Source organism: Lagopus muta, chromosome 21 (assembly GCF_023343835.1).
Source record: "Lagopus muta isolate bLagMut1 chromosome 21, bLagMut1 primary, whole genome shotgun sequence".
Classification (NCBI taxonomy): Eukaryota; Metazoa; Chordata; class Aves; order Galliformes; family Phasianidae; genus Lagopus; species Lagopus muta.
Genome location: NC_064453.1, coordinates 3,282,068 through 3,307,077, shown reverse-complemented (window position 1 = coordinate 3,307,077; position 25,010 = coordinate 3,282,068). Strand labels below are relative to the sequence as shown.

Here is a 25,010-nt window from a genome sequence, read left to right as displayed (position 1 = left end):
GCAGAGCAGCGGTTTGGGCAGCACTGACAAACCTTCTCGCTGTCTTATTCTGTGTAGAAGGCTGATGTCGCTGCAGGGGCAACTTCCCCATCCTCACCCACTGAAGAGCAGAAGCAGCTTGGCTCCGTTTGTTCAGCTGTTGGCAGGGCTGCTTGCTCTTCAAGAAAGCGAAACTTCCACCAAGACCATGAAAGGTAGGGCAAGTAAACGTAAGATGCACAAGTGCCAGCAAACAGGAAAATCCTCCAGTAAAATGAGCCCCTTGGCAAATATCCGTGCACAAGATATGCAAGGGATGGAGAGAACAAGATGCTTAGTATTTGGCAGTGACCTACCTAGGCTACAAAGCTAACAAGCCACATCGCTAAGGCAGCATGCTCATTCAGCTACTAAGCAACTCATTTTGTGGTCCTAGACACCAAGAGCTCTGCTGTCTTGTACATTAAGCAGCTAGCATAACCATGAGATGCACCAGCAAAGGCTGAAGAAGAAAGCCACGAGCCTGTCACTGAATAACACTTACAGCTGTGAACCAGCTTGTACTATACAGTGATCCACTCCTTGGATCAGATGCTTCTGCAGAAGCTTTCTAGCTGTTTTGGAAACACTGAAAGGCAGTGTGATGAAGACAACATGACCTCTTACACCCTATATGGAGTGGTTGGGTCTCCAGAGCACTAAAGTTACTCGGAAATCAGTACATCCGAGTGAGGTAAAAGCTGGGGGGAAAAAAGGGACAACCCATCCTCAAGTAAGCCACCTACTAGAAACCAACTAAAGTTTCCACTATCTACCTACCTAGCAACCTCCTACTAGCTGCAGTGCTGCCTAATCTAGCAGCATTGAAAGAGGTTACTCTGCAAAGTGCTTGTAATGATGGAAGGAGCTCAAGCAGAAAGTTCTGCCAGAGGTCCCAGCAGTTGAATGCTAGTTACAAATGACAACTATTCTTCCTTTTTCCCCCCCCTCTCAGAGCAACTATGGTATTTCTTTAACTTTGAGTTGAACTCAAGATGGTTTTCCTTACAGAGGAAATTTAGTAGGTATTTCAGGAAAGTCATCAGATTCTTTACAGCTCCCAGATAGCTCGTGAATGCCAATGTCAAGTCACAGACCAGACACGGTGTTTCTTCAAGGCTCTGTAAAGCAGCTTCTCAGAGGCAGATCGGAACCATTTGACTACTCTGGTGATCCCATCTTCGGTGGGCATTAAGTCTTAATACAGACAAGGCTTGCAGTTGTCGGGCTCTATTTTTCACTCAAACCATGCACTTAGTGACAGACTCTTCCTTAATGAGCTTTTAGAACCACAGCAGAACACGTGTTCTGCCACAGCCTCTCCCACTTATGACTAACATGTACTCACAGGCACAGCACTACGATCAGCATGTATACTGACATAATGACTTTGCCCACCAGCACAATCTATAACCTCTCATCCACCCCACATGCCTGAACATACTCCAGTGTATTGCAGACAGCACTGTTTCTTAACACATACTGGGCTGGAGACCTGCCTTTCCTTCAAGGATAAAAGGTAGCAAAGCTGGCTGCAGACCTCTGCATTACACTACAGCAGTTTCTTCTTACCTCCTTGTCTTACCATGTGTCCATTTCCTTTCCATTCTTACTCATGGATGGGGGCAGTTACAGAGGAAACATTGTGCTAAACTCATGAGAGTGAGACTTAGGCTAGAAATACTTTGTATATTGGTCTTGTAGCAGACATGATAAAAGGAGTCAGGCAATTTGCTGTGGCTTTCCAGCATGCAAGTACACAGCAGAACTCAACTCCAAACATCCCTCGCTTTGCAGAACACTGCCACATAGGCATACAAGCACCTGCATGGCAGGATAAGCATTACATGGCACAGTAAGTGCAGCTGAGTTGATCTTGGGACCTTAGAGAAGACAGGGTAAAATACACAGCGAGCAGGGACTGACTGAACAGAACAGAAAGCCAGTGACTTGAGCTCTTCCTTTGTAAAACAGGATGGAGTCCTGAGTTCACCATCCCACACAACTGACAGCTCTGCATCTTAGCCAAGGGCTGAGAAACATAGCCAGAGTCCCTTCCCATGTCCCACATCTGCAGCTGCAGTAAGTGACCTTCCTTATACCTCTCCCCTTTGCTCTTCTCCAACATCCTGCTGGTCTAGAGGATCTGTCTGTAGCCAACTGGTGAAATGCTATTTTCCAGGAGCAGCTTCAAACTTACAGTTTCCAGCAAGTATTTACAGACAGCTGTTACAAACACAGGGAACTGATTGGATGAACTCCAGTTCCAGGTAGAACTAATCTAAACAATGTGTAAATCAAGCTTGATGCTACAGGACAGATTGGCATATGCTCAGATGATGGTCAGCTCAGCTAGCAGCCTAACAACTCTCTCTCTGCAGCTCTCAAGTTAACAATGCATGGAAGTGGATTGCAGACATTCCTCATTTTAAACACAGATGATGTGGACAGGCTGTAGGAGGGATATGTTTCTGCTACTTAAGATCAGAAACAGCGAGTTCAGCTTTGAGCCACAGCACTGCGCTTTTGAAGACCAATTCTTTTGGATGAAATAGCAAGAAAGCTGTGGCTTGGCAGTTATATCTGAGCGAGGACAACACCTGCAGATAGTCTTTATAGAAGTAGGAAAACCCACACAACCCCCTTATTCCTCTGAGAAAGGCACAGGGGACAAATGGCAGCAAGGTCACAAAGCAGCAGAGCTAATACAGACGAAAGCCTGGAGAAAAACTACTAAATTACTACAGTTACTGTGCTCTATGCTCAGCCCAATTCCTGCTCAAAGAGCTCTGCACACGTTAGCCATCAGCAGTCATTCTGCAGCATAAGCTGTTACCACCTGAAGCACCGAGGCACTTGTCTGAGCATCTTGCCCTCCAGTGTTTCAGCATGCAGATACCCATCTGAAGAACACAGAAGCACAGGATCAAATACGACACAGACCAGGCAAGACAATTCCTGCATACCATGTTATCATCTCACTGGCCACATCTGGTCAGGTACTAGACATCCTAGCATCACCTTCAGCCAAGATCCGTCAGACAAATGATTCTTCTACTTGTGCCAAGAATACATTCTGTGGGGATGGGATTCCCTTATACTGAGATAAACGTTTTTTGGTAGAGCTGTACTGAATCAATGTGGAAGCAGTGTTCAGTGTAGTCTCTGCCTTAAGGGAAAGCACTAGTGTCTTGGAGTTTTGGGAGAGCTTACTCCAAGGAGAAAAGCTAAGCTAGCATAGAGATTCCAGCAGCAGAAATCACCTGCACAACACACAGGCTTTTCACAGCTTCAATTTCCTTGCACGCTCTCAAGAGACAGCTCGGATCTGTTTGCAGACTATGGGAAACCAGTCACACAGCTAGCAGGAAGGCAGACCACATGACTCTTTCACCACCCCCAAAGGATCACCTTTCCTATACTTTTGAACCCGTCTGACCACCTCAGGCACTTTTTCTCATGTTATTGAGACTCTGCATGTAAACAAGTGGTGTTTCCAGGGGATGCCTCCCATCCCAGTGAGGCTGAAATCTGTTTGGCACACAGCAAGCACAGAAAGCCCCAGTTTTATAAACAAGCTGCACTTGAAAGACTAGTTTGTGGGACTGAACTACCAAGCACGCTGTCTAACAGTACTTGTCTTACAACTTCCCTCTTCCTTAGCAACCAACTCCATGCTGCCTTTCTATTGCCACATTGTCTTCAAATTAAAGAGCACCCCCCTCTTTTAAAAAACAAACAAACAAAAAGACAAAAACAGCAAAACCCTTCTGTAACCAAGGATTTCACCGAGGCTTCTGATCAGATACCATATAACATCACCCTTAGACCATACTAAGAATTCAGCAGCTCCAAGACAGCCAAGTAGTAACGCAACCAGCAGGGAAATACCTAAGAACTCTTCAGGACCTGTAGGTTAGATAGCTGCTCAAACCAAGTCTCACTTCCACTGATCATGAACTCCAGTAATGCAAGCAACAATTATTTAGGCTGGCTCTATGTTCCAGAAGACAATCAATAGATGGAGTAATCAACTGTTTAGCACTGGTATTCAAAGTATAAAATAAGCACCCGGCCAAGCGGCCATTCCTGCCTCTTGTTTCTTTCTCCTTCCCTTTGGCACTGAAGCTGCAACATCCCTACATAAGCTGCATTTAGAAAAGCATTTCCTCCGCAACTGGACCACTAGTTATAGACAGCAGATGTTCATGTACAGAGCTATTTGCATTAAAGAAGTCCATCTCATCCATAATGACACACCTCCTCATGCAGAACTCCATGCTTGCAGTTACTTCTCTGTTTACTAGTTTACACTCTGCACAACTCACTGCCCAGCCCTCACATCCATTTACGTATCTTCTGATAAGAAAATACTAAGGAACGAAAACGTGGAAGAGAACAGTGAGTCAGAAGAACAAAACTTGATGTTTCCACCTCTGTTGAAAGTATCCGTTCTTGTACTAGAAGCTCTTTTCTGCAAAGACTGCAAGATGGGACAAAACAAGGCAATAAGACAAACGATCCAGTTACAATCCCTCCTTCCCCCTTGAGCTGAGCTAAATAAGGGATCACACCGTGGTTTAATGCTAGCAGCAACCCTGTTAAAAGAGATCTATGTTAGAAGTCCCAGCAGTCATTTACCAGAACTCCCCATCTTTCTCCTGCCTTCATAGGCAACAGCAAGAAAGAGCAGATCAACTTGTACAGCTGCATCTTGTGCTATCCTCTCCAAGTCCAGGGGAGGTCAGCCTCCTGTTCTAGCTATCCTTGGCCTAGAAAGATTCTTATTCTAGCTATCCTTGGCCTATAAGCAGATTTTTAGAAAGCCTTTCTCAAATGTGCGATGTTTGAAGGAACAGGGAAAGCAGCATGGATCCCAGCTTGCTTTGGCTTGTCAGCCATGGGCTGACAAGTTACACCTCGCTGTATCGTACCACATACACCTAAGTATTCCAGTCCACAAAGCACTTTTCAAATACATGACTTGAAAAATGTAAGATACAGTAAGGGTCTCAAGTCCCACTCCTTAAAGCAACACAGTCAATTCAGTCTGCAGCCATGCATAGGCCAGCAGGATTCTTTTCTCATAGGAAAACCATCTGCAGTTTGAGCTATTTCAATATTAAGGTTGCCCAGCTACAGCCTCCTCCTTCCTCTTTTCACTTAAAGATGTCACAAGCACTGCTAGCAGTAAAGCAAAAATCCCCCCAGCTGCCAAACTCTAGATTACTCAGCCTGCTGCCCTCAAATAGGCTTACTGGGTCTGAAGCTACAGTACACATCTACATCAAATACAACTATACTAAAGGGGAAGTTGTGCAAGTGACTGGCACTGCTCATCAGCACTACAGAAAACTGAAATTTGGGCCACAAAGGAGAAAAAAAACCTCAGCCCATTCCAACAGTGGATCTCTGCTCCCTCCCACCAGTGCATTAGGTTCCTAATGCACCACAAACAGAATGCTGCAAAACAAAAGAGGACAGAGCTGCAAACTCAGTGACACTAAAACCAGCACCATGTGTACTATCAGTGCCAAAAGGACTCACCATGACTAGGTGTGCAGTGCTGTAGGATGGGAGCAGCTTAAGTGAAATCAGCATCAAGTTTTCATTTGCAGCTCACTTGTGGCATTGAGATAAGACGACAAGAGAGTTTCAGTTCATAGAAGTCTTTAATAAGAGATTAAAAGCAGAGGTGATGCTGAAATTGAAAAAAGTAATTCATCTGTTTGTGGGATTTATAGGACAGGCATCAATTATGGAAGGTTTTTTGACTAGCTTCCTTCTGGGAAACAAGCAGCCAAAAAACCACAAGTTACAGCCTGGCTGTACATTTAAGTCCTGTTGTCTCTCAGCTAATAAGACAGCATCCATTTACAAAAATCAACTGACAGCACTGCAGCAAGATGCTCACATAGAATCGTTACATAATTCAGCGTGAGAAGGAACTCCGGAGATCTCTAGTTCAGTCTCTTCCTCAAAGCAGAGTTGGACAAGATTACTCAGAGCTTTATCTGGTTTACTCTGATAAGCCTTCACAAATAGAGACTGCACAACCCATGGACAGACTGTTCCAACTCTTTGTGGTGAGAAATTTTACACTTTGCCTTATATATCCTCCTCTCTGTTCAAGTCATTCCAGTTTAATCAGCTAGTTTCAGGCTTCACTTAGTGTTAATCCTCAGGTCAAATAAATCTTAGAACACGTAGTACAGCCTTTGTAATCAACAGTGAATTACTAAGCAATTTAAACATACAGTTAAAGTATTCACAGGTCTTTGTCATCTTACCTTGTCACATGGAAAAAACTCAGCCTTTCCCTACACTATTTACCCAGATCACTTCATCCTGGGCTTGTTAAATGTTGAAAAAGAGGAATGAAGGCACATCCTGATGTACGAACACCCAGTAGATCTTTCCCAGCTTACTCAGACTATAAATTCAGGTCCTTCCTGTCCTGAGGTCTGTGGAGACTGAGGGTGCTGCTACTGAAGACAAAAACCTCACAAGAGGAGACAGTTGAGTCACTGAGGAAGTGATCTTTTTTCACAGACTGTTTAGAAAGCTGTTCTATTCACTTAGCCAAAGGATGTTTTCAGAAATCAACACCCCTGCACGTGCATCCAAAGCACAAGTTCACACAATTACCCCAGCCTCTTTAAATCAAGTTCAGGCTTCCTAACCTGAAAGCTGGTCAGATTCTTTAATACCTCCAGCATCTGACTATGTGAAAAAAAAGCTTTCTCCAGCCTCCTTCAGTAAGTCTGACAAACAAAAAGACAGCAAAAAGCACATTCACTTGCAAACTAATGCCTTTTACAATTCATCTCCAGAGACGTTTTGATTATCCCCCAGCCTCTACTCTTGAGTAACCTACACTTAGGATGGGCCTACTCTGCATCAGATAGCTCCTGTAACATGCCACATCAAGGCAGCCAATCATTTCTTCTGTATCCTGACTGCTTGCCAAACCAGTCAGAGCTTAAGTTTTGGAATTCTCCATTTCCCTGAGCCACCTGCTCCACGAACAATCCTGTGGCTCACACTTATCCATCAGTGGCCCTCCCTGCGAGGCTTAGCACACCCCTTGGAAACAATACTCTCATGCATGCAGTTCAGCCACATCACCCTTTAGGAAGTGCTCCACCTTACAGGAACAGAACTCATCTTTTTAAGTGGAAAAGATGAAAGCCAAAAGCTGGATGTTCACACAAACCTCACGCTCAGTGCGAGTCTTTGAAGACAGGAAGGCTAGGAGGGCAGGGTGGACTGGGAAGAAGGCTGTCTGGCTAGCAGCTATGGATTGCTTCACTACCACAGCGAAGTGTCCGAAGAGTTGTTCTCCTCAGCTCCTTTCCTCTGCTGTGCTCCACCTTGAGCTACGTGGCTGCCACTCTTGCAGTACTCAACCATGCACTGCACCTTATCAGCTGGGAAGAAAGCAATCTGCAGGGACACTGCATCACACCAGCGTCTGCCTTCGCCATGCGCAGCCCCAGGACGATGAGCCCAGCTCCATCTGTACCTCTTAACCCAAACAGAACAGCCAATGATGTCCCCAAGCAGGGATGGATAGCTCTGAGCAAACAGGGACTGGGAGCTTCCACCATTCAGATTAATTTCACAGCAGGAATGCAGAATTAACTCCAATACAAAAAACAGTTCTGTTATCAAAGATCACTAGGTACTTTGCTTTGAAATACCATTTCTCCCTCTACATCAAAGGGCTGTTACTTTCAGTCCTGTAGGAAGAAGTAGAAGTGAAAGCAGCATCTGCTTGGAAGAGATGAATGCAAGATAAAAGGTGTCAGTGACAGAAAGCTGGCAGCAGTCTTCTGTTTTCTATTCAAGTTTGACCTGGGAACAACAACAAGCCTTAAAACATAATAAAAGCCATGGAAAAACCCGTTCTAAATCCAACAACATAGCCAGAAGATGCAATTTTTCTTCTCCAGCCACTGCAACAGCCAGTTGAAGTAAAGAGTCTAGATAAATCTAAACCTGCTACCCAGTGTAATCAAGCACCTTGGCTTGCTTCAGTCCACAACATCCCCCTCCACAGCTTTCAATTCCCTCTTCCTTTCCAAGCCTCCAGAGTGAAAGCAGTTTCCTAGGGATCTCCCTCAGCAGAAAGGAAGCGGAGTCACACCATGGCAGAACGCCTCCAGAATGTTTTGGCATAAATGGTTTGCAACACAGCCAGTGAAGAAAGGAAAAAAACATTGGCATTTCTTGTCTGCCTAGAACTGTCTGTTCTCTGCAAAAAGTCAAGTCAGGATCACCATGTTTGTTATATAATACAAACTTTTAGATACTGTGCTCAAGTCCAGACCTGTAACAGCAACAGAGAGGCACTGAAGTTTGTCACAGAAGTGCATCAAGGGTACAACAACTCTGCTCTGCATCTCCATAACCTTTAATCGGATTTACAGGGCAGAGGACAGCAACCTTCCTAGCGTGGAAAAGCTATGAGGAAGTGCAGCCACCTCGTGCTGTACAATGGGCTTTCATTGGGAAGTAACCAAATGAGAGCTTATGTTCTGCTCACACAACTGAAAGAGGGAGAAGAATATCTGAACACCTTGTTCTTCTGGCCTCAGTACCTTTGAGACAAGTCCCTCCAAGCACCTCTTACACAGACTCACAACCTGCCATCCTGACATTTTTGGTGGAGAAAAGGCTTCCTTGTCTTTTTTCCTCTACCTTTTAAGCAGCAGAAAGTTTTACCTATGAAGGCTTGATGGAAGGGCCCCCTGATGGAAGGGCCCATAAGGGACCAGTCAGAACAAGAATACAAAGTGCAAGCAGTTTGCATGAAAATTATCTCTAAAACATGGATCCACCATATGATTTACAAAATCTAAATGCTGTGTGTATGCTTTGGCTGCCCATGTTCAACTACCATGTGTACACATTTGTTTTGATTTCAGCCAAGGATTTCTGCAAGGGCACTGATGATCTCCATCCTTTCACTAGTTACTTTTACAGCTAACACAGAAACCTGTCTTTCTATCTAACCTTTAAAATGTTTGAAACAACTGAGCAAAAAAGAGAAACCAACACAGTGCACTCAGCCTGACCCAATTCATTGCCATTCTCTGGAAATGACGTGCTAACCTCACTCCTGAAGTAGCAACCAGAAGCAATGCAACTCAAACTGTTTATGTGAGCAAAAATTCACAGAGATAACCAGATAAATATGCAAACTAGTGCTGATATATTTGTCAACATTTAGCAAACCACTCCATCAGCACGCTCAAAGGCAACAAACCACCCCACAACCACTCTCAATAAAGTGCTGAGCTAAGAGGATACTCCTGGCAGACAGATTACACAAGAGACAGCTCACACTGCCAGCTTTACTGGAACTTACACAAACTCCCCAAAGCAGAGCATTCTGGGATGATGCCTCACTACATTTCTGCCTTGTCATTAGCCAAAAAAAATTAAGGGCATGGTTAGACTGTGCTTAAATATAATTGACCTGGGACATACCGTAATTAGGAAGAGACGCTGCACATCTGAATGAAGGCTACAGCTGGGCAGTCTCAATATGATGCAATGTTTTGCTTTCACCATTACCCGATAGGGTCCTTGGAAATCACTACAACTGTTTGAGATAAGCAGGGTTACCAAAAGCTTCAGCTGGGTTCTTACATCACCCTGAATTGCACAAGGCTTCACACAACAGCAGAACTTCTGAAAGCTGCTCTAGCCTGGCTGTCTGAAGGTTTGTCCCCATTTAAGTGCAACAAGACAAATCAAATTCAAAACCAGAGAAGTGAAACGGACTGAAGCACACAAACTGTGGTGACAAGAATGTATGTGTGTATATATATACATATATATATATATATATATATATATGCTCTGTAGGTGGCCAGATACCCAAAAGCAACTTTTTCCTGGAAATAACAGTTTCAGTAATACAGAGCAAGTGGGGATGAAAACACAACTAAGACATGTAGCCACAACACTGCACAGCTGCTCCACTACTGGTTAGTGTCCAGAGGGGCTATTCAAGAGGCTGGCAGTGGAATTTGTCCCTTAGTCTTAGGTCAAACTCAAAAATACATTCCTGATCAGTCCTACTTGTGCAAGCTCTGTAAAATGAAGTAGCCATGACAGCTTTTACAACAGAAAGGATACTGTAAGGAAAATGTGTGTAAAGGGAATAGAATCCCCTTTAGGGATCAAGCAGTTAGCCTGTTTTCTAGGATGTTACTCTGCCTTGAGGTCTCAGTTTATGTATGGATGCTTTTGGCTTTTTAGTTGGTTCGGTCTGACAGCAGTCCAATATTGTAACTACTGGAAAGAGTAAGGAAAAGCATCTACGTATGCTATGCCTGAAAAGTTTCTGCCCACCAGTAAGCTCAATGGCAGAAACCAAAGCTACACCTACAGCCTTAATCTTCCTGTAATGCAGATAAAACATGAAGTTTTCAAAAGTATTTTGCCCTCTGTAAAGCGAGTAACTGAACACAGTTTGGGCTTCATTGAAGACTCCCCCATTGCCCATCTCAGAGGCGCAGACTTGTCCTGCTCACTTACTTCACAGGGAAGACACACGTGGCAATGAAGCTCAGCAAGTTTTGCAAATTACCTGCCACATCAACCTACTGCAGGGATACCTACTAGCACATATGTTCATAAGGAAGGCTCCATACCACAAGCAGCTCTCCAGAGGTCTTTCCTTTCAATTTTAAAGGAGCACAATCACCTTCAGGGAAGGAAAGAGATGATGGTCCTCAATGTCAGAGGTGTACTGGGGGAAATTCCAAGATAGTATTTATTCATTTTCTTTCTACTTTTCAAGTGCCCTGACACCACCACAGAAGCCTGAGTAAGCACAGTTTGAAGAACATAGATGTTCACCATCTTCTACTTCCTTCCCTAGGGATTCTCAGCAGACTAAACTGTGGGTTTCCTCTCAAGAACAGAAATTCCAGTACCTGTAATTAAGCTGGCTGCTTTCTACTCTGGCTATTCCAGACATTGCTGTCTGAGTCTTTTCCATTAAGGTTACATATTCAAAAGGCTCTCCAGTGTGAGAGATAAGAAACACTGCAAGAGTCAGTGATGGAGCAAGTGCATTAGATGTAAGCAGCCCTCCGTTGTCTTATCTGAGCATTAAACAGCTGCTGGTACTTTTTACAGTTCAAAGACAACACAAGAGCCTGTACAGTCAACCTATCCTCCCAACATACCGTAGTCATCCTAAGTCCTCATAAATCAACATGTCTTCTAAATAAGTGTTTAATACAAACATTTGTACAGTCACTTAATTCCTGGTGAACCCAACTATTTGATGTGGGCCACAGAAAGCTCCCATGACATCAGTGGAAAGTTTCCAATTAGGAAACTGAGTTTGAAGTACATGAAAAGAACTTAAGAAGTGTATATAAAGAGGAAGAAACAAGAGACCTGTTCTTAAAACGCAGTATACCTGGGAGCGAGGAGAAAAAGATAAGACGCCTTGAATTTTCAGCTTAACAAGTGAGAATTCTTAAGAAACAATTATCTGGCTACTAAACCCTTCAGTATCTCTAAGCTTCTCTCCTTTCTAAGGCTGGCCAGCCTCAGCCAAAGTACGTTCACCTCTTTTTCAGCTGCCACTGAAGTCCTGACTCCTTTTGAGGAGGCCAGCTGGTTCATACAGCTTAGCCAAGATTTGCTGCATACAAGCACTAATTTAAAAGCAATAAGGCAGCCACTGCCACCCACCGTTCAGTCCACCACAGCCTTCCAAACACGGAATAAGCATATGCTGTCCAGGATATCCGAAGCCTAGAATATCAAGTAAAGCCACCACACCCAACCGTATTTTGATTCCTTAAACGCCTCACATCAGACAAAACTTAGCATGCTATATTGTTTCTGCAGTCAATTCATTGCATTAACTACTTACTCATCCTACACCTATTCCTGGCTGATAACCCCAATGCTCTGGGATACCACCCAGGACCCAGCCTAGGACTTAAAACTGGTGCAGAAATCTTCAGGCTGGCTAAAGGCATCTAGAAGGTGCTGACTACACTGCCCAGCTTTTCTATCAAACTTGAAGGCAAAAAGGGTTACATTCAGCAAACTGAAAAGCCACCTCACCACTGCTGTCCTGCCACCTGCTGGGCCACCTGCTTTGTCTGTCTACTCAGGGATGCTGAGGACTTCCACCTGATGCCCATTCAGCACCACAACCCTGGATCAAACTGGATTGCCATGACCAGCTTGCTTTGTGAGTGGTTTAGACATGCTAAAACAAGATTTAACAGTATGTGGAACCCTTCATTAGCACAAAAGCTGTTTCAGCAGTGAAGTCACTGGCAGGCCTCCTGCTTGACTACTTCATCTTGAAACAGAAATTCCCATGAGGCCAAGAGTTCTTTCAAGAACAGTCTTAAAACAGAAATAAAATTGCCAGCCAATGTCAGAAGGTTTGACAAGAGCCGAATCCTGACAACATAAGAGCACACTGCTCCAAACAGGTACTCCTGCACTACTTCTCATTCACCTTAATGACCATTAGATAGAAAGTAATTCTCCGACCTCAAATACAAAGGGAGGATTAGTCATCCTTCTTAATGCATGATCTACAGCTCACTCAGTTCCCCAGTGCTCCACTAAGGTTTTACCTGCATCAGAAAACTACCTCCCACTTAAAACTAAGAGCCATTCAATTCTTGTCTCTTCCCAGACACAGAAAAACCATTAACAGTCATCCTCCAACTTGACAGAAGTGTTGTTGCATTTAACCCATAAGAGTCCAGCTGAGGATAAGCCATGTAACTCACTCTTGTATGCTTCTAGATGCCTAACAGAAAGCAGGTCACCTCTCTGGCATAAAGCCCAAACCTGCTTCTCTCTACTAAAGTTAGTAGGACACGGCGTATGTCCCAACAGCAAAGTTTAGTTGATGGAATTTCTGCTTGCCCACACCAGTAATAGTGCCCACAGCAGCAAGCTGATCCCTTGTACAGAGTCCCCTGTCTGGGGAGAGAACATCAGAGCATCCCTACAACAAAGGGCAGACTGAAGGCACCTCACGAGTTGCAACCAAACCCATATCTGGAAAAAAGTGAACAGCAGGAAATCCTTAGAAAAAATACCATCAAGTATACAGATAAGTACACCTAATAGCAAAATTCTCTTCTGAGCCTGACAAACTCACTAATGCAGCAGATTCACTGGAATTCTTTGTAGGTGAACATCTGGACATACCTGCCATCCTGGAGTGACAGCACACTTGGCAAGTTTAGTTAAGTCTAGTTAAACCACGTACTGCTCTTGCTGTGGAGCAAGCTCAAGGATAGTTGCACAATCCGTCTGCCTGGAGATGTGGGCTACTGCTCCTTCCAGGCTCACTCTCATCAGATGTCCCCTCCCACTTAAAGTGTTGACACAAAGCTGTGCCTCTTGCAAATCCAGTTCAGGGTCCGCATACTGGGCAACCACCCGATTACTCAGATACCAAGCCTGGAGTTCTAACGTGATTCCTGCCAGAAGTGCAGAATTAGGCCTGCGTCGGCACATGAACTGCCCCTCCCAACAATCTCACTGGAAGGCAGCATCTTTCAGTCACGTGGCACACATCTCTCCCAGAGGATCAAAAGCACATAAGGAAATGTGTGGAGTGAACCTTCCTGGAGAGCAGAGTTCCTTCAGTACCTTCTTGCAAGCACAGAATTCAGAAAGTTAAGCTGCTTTGCAGTTTGTTGGTCCTCAAGTATATCATGAAGCTGGTAAACTCAGAAAGATAAAAAGATGACAGCATCGCCAAATTCCAGGATGAACCTTAGCCACTTAAGTTTGCTTGCATTAAGAAACATAAGAGTAACACTTTTCCCTTTTTTCCTCTCTCCCAAATGCCAACGTGCAACAAATCAAACCCACACTTGGACAACCAGTAGCACATTACTGTGTTGGTTTGCCCCTACTCCCCTGGATTTTCACTGTTACCCAAACTCACAGCCACTTCACATCAGATTAACTGAGTTGGTTTTTTTTTTCCTACTTCTACAAAAGCTAGCAACAGCTGAACATTGGCAAGACAGCATGCCACATACCTAACCTCACAGCAATATCCTGCTGGAATCAGCGCCATGCATGCAGTCCTTCTGCCCTTTTCTTCTCAGGCTGCAAACTAAGCTACACTAGCAAAATCTAAGACATGCATGCGCCTGAATCAATACCAGAGCCAAATCTGAGGCTGAAACCACTTATGTCTATCTGATCCTTGCTGCAAGAGAGAGACAGCTGTGATATAGTAGGGAGGAAAGCAACGCCTTGGCTCACACAAAAAGAAATGTTCAGGTTGATTCACTCCCACCACCCACCCCCAGTTTGTTCCAGCTAGAAGTGCACAATACGCCAAGTGGAACATCCCACGCCAGTACTAGTGAGACTGTGTGAGACACCCAGCAAGGAAGTCAAGCCCTCAAGCCATTAGCACACAGCTGTGACAGCAAGCTATCAGGTAACACCACAGCACATCAACCTGCAGCAGCTCAGGGCTATCAGAAGCCCCAGAACAGACAGTCTAAGCAGCTGCAATGCCTGCCCATACCTTGACAAGTCAGGTTCTTTGTGAATCTATACAATCCACAGATCTCTTTTCAGCAGAAGTGTCAGTGGATTTCTTCTGCAACTACTCACATTCCACAGTGCTGGTCCTCCAGTTTCAGCTTCCCCTGCAGCTAACTGCTCCACAAACTAGCAGTTGTTTCTTCACACAGACACCACCTGAAGCTTCACGTCCCAACACACCAGCGCCCTGGCACTGGAATAGGACAAAGCAATCCCTCCCTCATCACCCAAGTTCAATAACATGGTATGCTCAGCTTTTAAGTAACTATGAAAAAACTGACTTGAAATAGTCTCATGCAGAGCAGCTGACAACACAGCAGCAGCCCCTTCATACCACGTACCTGGGGTCCCAGTTCCTCCACAGTGCAGACCAAGACTACTGTCTGGAAGTATTTCAAGAGTCATTATCCTTTACACTAAGAAGCAGTCCTCTGCTTGCTTCCCTGCCACACAGCCCACCCTGCTGCAATTCTGCAGATGCAAAGATCCTAAACACCACATGAAAAAGAATCATAGTGACTAAGTGAGAAATGTGCTCAGCCCAACTCCAGGACACTTCAAGCCTTCAGACACCATAGCTGGAATCCAGACGTGTTTCACACCGCTGCTTAATGCAGGGTTTAGCATCCAAAAGGTCCTTAAAACCAGAAGTTATCCACAGTGAAGTTGCCAATAGTTTAAACTAAAGATTTCTAAACATCTGAGACCAATGCAGTCTTCTCATGTAGAGAGCAGCCCAGCCTTAGCCCTCGCTTGATTTTGTTGGCTGTTTACCATCAGTGGCTCATGTTCTTTAGAATCAAGTTATTTCTGTAGCTTTTGTGCATCCAAGTGCCTTTGTACATTTATGGTATCAAGGTCCCATCTGCAGTCTCCTCAGGACAGATTCCTGACGTGATAACATACTGGTGATCCAAAAACAATCATTCTGAAACTAACATCTACACAGCTGCTCCAACTTACAAGCTTCATCAAACTCCCCTCCTAGGCTTGAAGAAAAAGCCCATGTTTCGTAACTCCATATTCAGACTCTACCTTCCTTCAAGTCAAAAGCTCCTGCTTTGAAATCAGGCAGATGGTTTGTGTGCTGTGCTTTCTGTAAATGTAAAAAGCTTCTGGCTCCCAGGGGAGGTTTTGCAGGTTAAAAGCTTCAGTGTTACACAGTAGCAACACACACACACACACACACACACACACACACACACACACAAATCCATTTTCACTTTTCTTTTTAGCAGAGGAAAAATACCAGCAAAGCTTACAGTCGGTACAAAAAAGTTAGTGAACAAGATTCTCCAGAGTTAAGAAGAACAGGTAAGGCAAGGGCAGGTCACTGTTTCTATTAGGATCAGAAAGAAGCTCATTCTGATAAAGTCTTCCTGCTTAAACAATGCAATCAGGAGCAGGCAAGTCTTCTAGCATATGAATCAAACAGAAAGCCCACAGCACCCTCTCAGCTGCGATGCTTCTAAGCTGTGGACAGGGAAAGATTTTGAGTCACCCCCCTCCCACTCTCACAAGTCCATGCATCCTAAATCTTTCCTACTCCAACTGCTTGGGTGAGCCACAGGTTAGATACCATTAAACAAAACCTGGTTTTAGCAACCATCCTTGCCAAAGGTGATCAGATAAGAAAAACGTTCGCTTTATTTTCTCCTTTCCTGAAAGCCTTAAAGCAAAACACCGAGTGACTGAAGACTGAAGCAAGGCCACACATCAAGCCAGATGTATAGAAAGGATTAGCCTACAGCTGTCCCTGGCTCACAGCCGTGCACTCATCCCTCTGAACCACACTCCCTGGGGCACACACAACACTGTCAGACTGCTACAAGCACCAGCTGGCCTAGAAAGCTCTGGACCTTTAAGCCCCATCCCAGGCATGGCAACGTGCCACAAAAAAAAATAAAATCTGTCCGTGCCAGTTGTCTGTGCCCAGAGCACAAACACAGTAAACAAGCTAAAGAACTGCTCTTCTGTCCATACTCTTTCCAAAGAGGGGGAAAAGACAGCCTGCAGTACCAGTCCATAGAGCCAGGTCAGTTTTACTCCACTTCAACTTGACAGCAGGACATTAATCACAGCTCAGCTGATGTTCTCTCTGTACTGTTACTCACCCCCTCTGTATGCAGGGGGTGGACCTCCAGATAGCATCCAGCTCACATCACATCCATCTTATCAGGGAAAGTCTGCTTGTACTTCCTTCCCTCAAATGCTACAGAGCTGAGGCAGCTCACATCACCCCAAAGCTACAGAACACCCAGAGCTGGGATTTAAGCCGCAATCTGTGTGTAAGAACATTCCTCAGTCACACACAGTTTCCAGATGGGCAACACTGGAGCATCAGCAACTCCTGAGCCCCTTCAGGATCAGTGCCACACTAATTCAGTCTGCTTCTTCCAGAGCTCTCAGGCAGGTTTGTTCCAAGATGACACTGCAGCTCCATTTCAGGGGGATGGGGCAGATGTAGTGACTAGCTGATAAACCACTATTCAGATAGTCACTGACTTTTAAATCCCTATAAAACTATTTAGCTGAAGCAAAGCAGTTGGTGTCTCCCAAAACTGAATATGACAGTGTTCAAGTCATTCTTTCACTAAGAACAGAGATACAGCTAAGAGGATCTCAGACTTCAGGATCTGTATGGGCAAGGACTGACTTCAGTGGCTGCCTGAGCTGGAGCAGAGACTTCTTGATTTAGAGTTTCCCTTTGACAGAGTCTTTATCAGAAACAAGTTGGTGTGCCTAGACAGGCACACACAGCTGTCAAAAACCTCATCAGCTTGAGCCAGAGGTAATTTCAGATATCTTTATAAACAAGAATAAATATTAAGACTTCTCTTGGACACTGCAGTGATATCAAGCAGTGTTGTTGCCACCCAAATGTTCCAGCACTTCTTACCCAGAGCCACAATAAACAATCCACAGCCCTAGACAGATCTGCACATTTACTAAGCAAAAAAAATGCAATAGCTCACAGCTGGGGATTGCCTAGAACAAATCAGTAAGCTCAACTGCTGAAGATCATCCCTTACCCATGCGCCAGAAACAGGTGTTCTTTTATGGCTCAGCACAGCATTATGACAGACTGAAGTTCTAGATCTCAGTGCTGCACCTTTCATCTGGACTTGATAGGGTTCTAGTTTTTAAAAAAGCAAGTCCAAAACCTGTTTTGACCATTTATACATTAGACTTCAGTGAAAATTAAGAAGGGCATTAAGTGTAAAACTGTAATTCCCTCAGGAAGTCACCCTTCCACGCACAAGAATTAATTTCCTTCAGCCTCCTGTGATACTCAGCTTCCCACCCAGAAAGCTGGATGGCCCTGCTTCACCCAAGCCAGTGATCAGCCAGAAGAGAATTTCCTGCTCAACCCAGCATGCTGATTTATTCTAGCTCAGGTGCTCCCAAAGCATTACCTACGGTGCAGAATTGATAACGATCCCTTCTCCATTTTTATTTTATTTGAAAAAGTGACGCTGCTTACTATTCCCCTCCACACACTTGAAAGTTAGTACTAACCTAGGTTTTCCTCATGCTCTGCTAAGTGTTTGACTTTTTCTTCCAGCATATACCCCATCCTCACCAAGGATGGCTTCACTCCCAGTAATTATTTACTGAAATACTGGCAGCTGTCACAGTTACTCACATGGAGTAGTAACTCAGGGGAAGCTCTGTTGTTCAGAGCTGTGTAGTAACTGGAAGTGAATCAGCACCCTGACATCAACCCATCCTACGGTGACCACCAGCAAAGCAGTGGTGACTGCAGTTTGGCAACCTTGGTTCTCAGACATTTACTCACTGGCATTCTGCAGGCATTAGACATCTCTGCCTGAAAGCAACTGGTGTCTTACTTGTATTTTGCACCAGCAGCTTAATTTGCTAACTCCTGTCACATGCCTGCAAACATGGAGGAGCAGAGCAGCAAGTTTCACAGCCAGCCTTGTGCATCAGCCTTTGGTAAGGTCAAGAGCTTGTTAGTATAATCCATGCGGGTCTAATATAGGTGCTGCTATAATGCTGCCATAACTCTACCAGTTAATACAAGCAGAAGCTTCTCTCCACATGACAGCAAAATAAGCTGCATCAACAGAGCACTTCTGCATAGCCCTGCTGAGGGCTCATTGATAGCCCCTGCCAACACCAGCTAATCCTTTCTCCTCCTGTCAACATAAGCTCTGACTCCAGACTGAATCAGTGTATGTATTGTGTGTGTATATATATAAATAATAATAAATATATATATTTGGGGGGGGCTTCATCCCAAAACTGTATGCACAGATCATATGGGTATGAGCTTGCCAGCCTCAGCTGGCCTTCAAACACCACTTCCATCAATTCAGGAGCATCAGCCATGAGATCTGACTGAAACATGAACATCAGAGAGCCACAGAGCATACTCTCTTTCACATCCTGCGTTCTGCAAGAACACTAACTTGGAAGATTGGTTGTCAGTGGTCTGCACTCATTCACAAAGCTCGGCATACACCACATCCTGACTGGCTCACTGTTGACAGATTTTTAATTTGGCTACTTCCATGACTTTTTAATTAACCCTCAGGACAGATTAGAAGAGACAAGCAGCCTTTGCAGACTTCAGTCACTTTTTCTGAGGGAAGGAAACATAGAGGGGCAGAGAGAGAGAAGAGCAGCAAGCAGAGCATATTTTCCACATCCAGTATCCAGCTGCAGGGATCTGACTCCACACAAACACAGCACATCTCAGCGAGCCAGTTCCTGGAACACAAAACCACATCTCTGAAACATCTAACATGAGTTTACAAACAAACTCCAATCACATCACAGTGCAATTCAGTAACCTCTAAAGCAGGACAGGGGCTGTGGAAGCTCGCTGCTGATGTACTGCAACAACACAATGCCCCCCAGAGGAATACGCTGCTGAAGTTCATCCCTTGTCCTCAATAGAACTAAGGGGAGAAGAATAAATTGCAGCTTTGCGCATCCATCATCAGAACCCCTGAGAGCCACACCAGGGCTGGGGGCCAGGCATGCTGATGAATGGGGAGGGGACAGGCGCACCAGCAGCCGGTTGGCCAGGGAAGACTGCTCCAAAGCCAGTCAAGTGCCTCTCACAGTGCCACTTGCTTTGTAAACAGCAGCACAGCTCCATCACGTTCCCAGTAGCCTCCCGACCGACTCGCTGCAGAAACAGCCTTCTTCCTAGGCTAAGAATAGGTACTTTGACCTTGTCGATTCTATAACCAGACCTGAAAAAGATCACATCTGGACAAAAAGATCATAAACTCCTCCTGCATCACTTCCAGTGAAAGAAAAATCAATCTTTTTCTAAGGCAGCAGCTTCCATCTTTGTAACCATTCTGTAAACCTCCTTATCTGGAGCAATGGCTCAGTGTGAAGATTTCCAACCAGGCACGGCCTTTGTGCCCATCAGTCACAGCCTGCCTGCTTCTCCATCAGGCACAACAGATCCCACATCTGCACCAGGCTATGGCAGCTTTACTCTCCCTTTAAAATAACGCTCCAGGTACTTCAGCTAGAGGATTATATAGGCTCCCATTATACCAACACAGTAAAAAAAAAGAAACAAAAAAACAAAAGAAGCTGACATGTAAATTCACCCCTGCAAGGCGTGCTCCAGAGACCACCAAACGCAGCACTGCAACCACAGACGCTGAACAAACAACGCCACTTCCTCAAGAGCCCAACTTACTTCAAGTCATCGTCTAAGCGATACTAGCAGCGTTTATCCTGCAAACCCGCACGCTGCCGTGCCAGCCGTTCCCGCAGCCCACCCGCACCCCGGCAGCCCCGGGTCGGGCCCCAAGTCAACTCGGGGGCTGACGGTGCCCGAAGCGCGCCGAGCTTGCGAGAGCCCCCGAGCCGCACCGCTGGCTGGCTGGCTAAACCCGGTCTCAGCCCGGCGGCTCGTTCGTTTTTCTAGTTATTGTCATCTCGGAGCCGGCGCGGATTTCTGGCAGCTCGCACGGCCGAGAGAAGCGCCGCTGCAGAAGGAAGCGGGGAAAGAGAGGCCGCCGCAGCCCGGAGCTCGCCGGCCGCCGCCCCGGGGAAAGGCCACCGAGCCCCCGCCGCCCGCCCCCGCCGGCTCCTACCGTTCCCAGGGCGCCCGCCGGCCCATAGCAGCGGCCGCGCCGGGTCCCGCTCGCGGGCCGCCCCGCCGAGCGCCCGTCCCTCCGCCCCCGCCGCGGCGGGCAGGCTGCAGCCGCAGCACCCGGCTCCTCCCGGCGCCAGACGCGGCGAGTGGGGCGCCGCGCGTCACATGGCCCAGCGAGCGCCCGCGCCGCGCCCGCCCCTTGCACCGCCCCGCCCGCCGCCCCGCCCGCGGCCCCGCCGTGTTTGCCCAGCGGGCAGCCGCGGGCTCCGCTGTGGCCCCGCTGGGGTCGGGGTGGAAGCTCGTCGGAGTCCGCCCTGTCCTTTCTGCGCGAGGAGTGACCGAAACGGCGCCTTTCGTCCGCTCTCTGTTTCGGTCTTTGTGGGGAAAAAGGGCGCTGCTCGGTCTAGCCGCTGTTTAATGAATTTCATCCTGATGGGTGGACGCACCGTTGCAACATTTGCATTGCAAAAGCTCTCGGGAGATGTGTTCCCTTTTTTAAAACTGATTTGTTTAGAAATATGAATCAGTGAAGTACGACTGTTCATTCCAAAAAGCAAATGGCCAGGTAACATCTCTGAGATGGTGCAGTTTCGGTGTCTGTAGTGATACAGCTTGCAGCTATAAAGTGGTGAATTGTCATAAATGAGGTGAGCCATGTAGCTGGGTGTCTTTATTTGCATGTCCCTGCTTGCACAGTGCTTTGCTTTTGTCCCTGTCAAAGCTCCTTTGCAGCACAGGGTACAGCTGTAACTGTGCAGCTGTGTTCTTAGCTCCCCTTTAATTGCAGCACTCACCCACTATTCTCCTTTCTGCGCTCCTCTTAGGGACTCGGGGAGGTGAGTAATGATGAAGGTAATTCCTGAGTATATGGACTTGCTGAACCCTGGGAGGCTGCAGGCTTTTGGCCACTTTTCCCAGGCCATATTTTAATGGACAACTTACAACAGAACTGCACGGTCCCAGGGACCATAAGCTCCCTGCTGCTAGGTTATTTCTTTAGTGAGGTCACACCCTGCAAGGTAGAAATGGGAGAAGTTTCCTGTTAAATATATAGTAGTTTCAAAACTACTCTGCTTTGACCTAGTCCTGCTTTGGTGGCTTTGTTTTGTTACTGTCAAGGTGGGAGGCTACTGTAATGTGAGAGAGGAGCAAAGGCTAACATGAATTCATAATCTAGGAAGGCAGTTGCTAATTAGCTGGCTGACAGGATCTCTTGATGCTTAGACATATGGATGGGGAAATTTCCTCTCACCCTAAGATCTTCCCCTGCTCATCTTCTGTGCCACAGGGCATAACAGAGCAGTGACCAGGGCTAGAGGCATTCAGGAAGCCCAGGTCTCACTCACAGGGATTCCAAAAGCAGGTTCTCCTCACTGCAGCTCCCCAGGGCTCTTCAATTGGTCAGCACAGCACGAGTACCTTCTGCAGCAGCAGAGACATGTCAGCACCAAGTCCAGGCGATGTTAATGAGGTCTGGGAACTGTGTAGGAAACTCAGCAGCCGTTCTGCTGCTTCACCACAGTGGTGTGAGCTGCCTCCCTGCACAGCACACATCTGTTTCTTGAGGCCTGAATGGTGAAAGCAAGGTAAGAAAGGTTATGGTCCTGCCAAAGCAGAAAGAAAAGCAAAGAGCAAAGAGAAAAGCATGAGGTGTGATGTGATTCCTTCAGCCTGAATGTTGGCTCCTCTAACATTTCTGTGTTCAGGGTGGAGAGGAAGCAGCATTCAGAGGCTGAAATTTGGGCCGACTTCTTTTGTAGCAGCTGAGGTGGAGACAGTCTTGTTCAGCTAAACCCATACAAGAATACTCCAGACAAAAAGGAAGGATCTATGAGCTGTCATACCTTTCTTCTGCAGAAAAAGATCAGGATCAGATTAGCTGCAAAAAGCACAATAGGATTTCACTCCACCTCTTCCCCGCAGACAGTGAGTTTTGTGTCTGAAAAAATGTCAAAAAGCAACTGGTGATATTGGGTCCAAAATTGTCTTTCATATGGCAAAATTATATAAGTAACGTGTGAAAAGCAAGGTCTTCTGAGGCATCGGAGGGTCAGATAATTAAAGCTGACCATTAAATCACACACCATTATCATCCTAGCAGGGCTGGGCCAACTCCACTTGGCCCTTCTGCTTCCAGTGACCTCTGACAATTGTTTTTTCCATCTATGAAATTAGAGTATGGCTCCACACTCGCTGCGAAACTTCTTTAAATATCTTTAGAAACATTGTGGTGCATTATGCACTTCCTTATCTTGCCAAGAGCACACTACATCCCTCACAAGTAGAGGATATTCTTGTTTTCAGACTGAGGGATGACTTGTCCAAGGTCACACGCAGGGGATCTGTGCCAGCAATGGGAATGGAACAGCGGTCTCCCAGGTCTCAGGCTGGTTTTGTAATATCCATTAACCTGTCTGGGCCTGAGAAAAGGGAATATTGCAGTAGTTTAGGCCCTTTTCCCAAGAAGAACGTTGAAGATAAACTAAGAGAGAAACTAAGTTGTACCTCCAGGTGGGACTGATGCTCTCTCACATGAGGACTGATCATCTCACCGTGCTGTGAGCGCTGCTCTGTGCAGGATTCTCTTATCCTCTTTTCTTTATGTGACTTCCAATTATGGACACAAGTGCACAAAAACATACCCATGGCAACAGAATATTTTGTTCCACAGCTGACATTGCTTAAGTTCATCTCTCGTTCACACTGAGGCAGCCACACTCAAGTTTGGGAAAACAGCAGGTTAACAAGTGCCATATGGTGGGTTGCAAAGATCCTTCATTGACCCACCCTGTAAATAGAAGTCCGTTCTATTTTACCCAAGCTACTGCATCTATTCCACTGAATCACTGCGGAAATTCAGCTGTTAGCACCAGCAGCACATAAATCCTGCCAGACTATTGCAAAGGTGGCTTTGTGAAACACAGCTTGTCACTGAAGGGAGTCAGATTTGACAGTCAGGAAGCATTTTGAGATCTGGTGCTGATGATCCCAGAAGGGGCACCTGAACTATCGCCAGCTTGATCTTCTTTGTCTGAGGGCTGGCTCACAGTCTTACATGCTCTTGTGTGCTCATTCCAGTTGTGCAAGGCTTTCCTGTCCCAACAGAAATTGCTGTCCCTTAAAGGGACGAGAGTAAATGAGGTGGAGGGGGATAATAGCAGTGGGGAAGCTGGAGGAAACCAGATGCGACAAGTGCTGAAGCAGAACTTTTCAGCTTTGTGGTGGCTTCCAGCCAGATGAGATCACAGCTCCTACAGAATCTTGTCTCCCATTATTTCCTTAATATTTTACTCTCTTCCTTAAGAAGCAGGAATTGCTAATCATCACCTGCCTTGAATACCCTCTGCATTTGAAGCAAATAGTAGCAGAGGGGGGTGGCTGACAAATGCTGGTGTTTATGGCCTGCAAACGGAATCCTTCTAAGCCTGTTTGGAAAACTAACAGGGGATGAAGTCTGGATTAAAAGAGACTTTTCCACCTCTCATCCCTGTGAATTTATGTTGAGATTACTAAAAGGCCGGCAAGGAGAAATGACTTGGCAAGCCTCCTTTCTTCTGCTCAGCATTCAGTATCATACATCAGCCATGGGGTCTGGTGGCAGGCAATAAATAGGACTCTTTGAGTATCTGAAGCTAAGCATCAAAATCCTTCCTAAGATCCCTAAGCACAGCTCTCGGCTGCTGCAGGTCTTGTAGGTACACTGTATGATTGGCTGATAGTAACCTTGCAGTAGATTAACAGACTGTGTCCAGAAAGCTGATCCAATTACTCTGCATCTGGGGATGAGCATGAAGACAGGCAGCAACCATGCAGCTTTCTGGAGAGACAGAGAGACTAAACACTGCCTGGAAGCGTGTATGTGCTACATGCAGGCTCTGCCTGTGGGAATTAAGGGAGACAATGCGACAGATAGGGAACAATGAGTGTCTGTAATGTACAGCAACAAAGCCAAAGTAGCCCAGTGTGCTGCAGAACAGAGAAAGAGACTGTTAAACAGCAGCCCCATGAGGTAGAAATCCTGCCAAGCTGCTTAGAGGACAATCGACAGGCCCTCCTCAGCTGGAAGGTGGCTCAGTGCAGCGGAAAAGGCTGTGAAAGAGTGGGATGATGGAGGAAAAAGAGGCATCCTCAAGGGATCCTTCACAGAAAAAGAAAACAAAGTCACCTTCATTTTTGTTACTCTCTTCTTGTGGGTTCAGACCTCAGCGCAGACAACACAACACTTTGCCCACTGCAACACAAACAGATGAGGTGAGGCTGTTGTGTGAAATGAAGCCCTGCCTCAGAAACAAAGCAGATTTTCAGGTATTTTGCAGAA

The 25,010-nt window shown here is 45.9% G+C and overlaps 1 protein-coding gene across 2 annotated transcripts in view; it reads right to left on the bottom strand.

The window, feature by feature from the left end:
- The window catches only part of SPSB1 (splA/ryanodine receptor domain and SOCS box containing 1), a 33,514-nt gene extending 12,720 nt beyond the window's left edge, over positions 1–20,794 (bottom strand). The window contains exon 1 of one of the 2 annotated variants that reach the window (XM_048967654.1): positions 20,691–20,794. The gene's annotated coding sequence lies outside the window, so the exon portion shown is untranslated. Of the gene's footprint in view, positions 1–20,290; positions 20,390–20,690 lie in introns of those variants that run through there. The other variant, XM_048967655.1, reaches the window with a different exon arrangement.
- Positions 20,795–25,010: the final 4,216 nt, after the last annotated feature.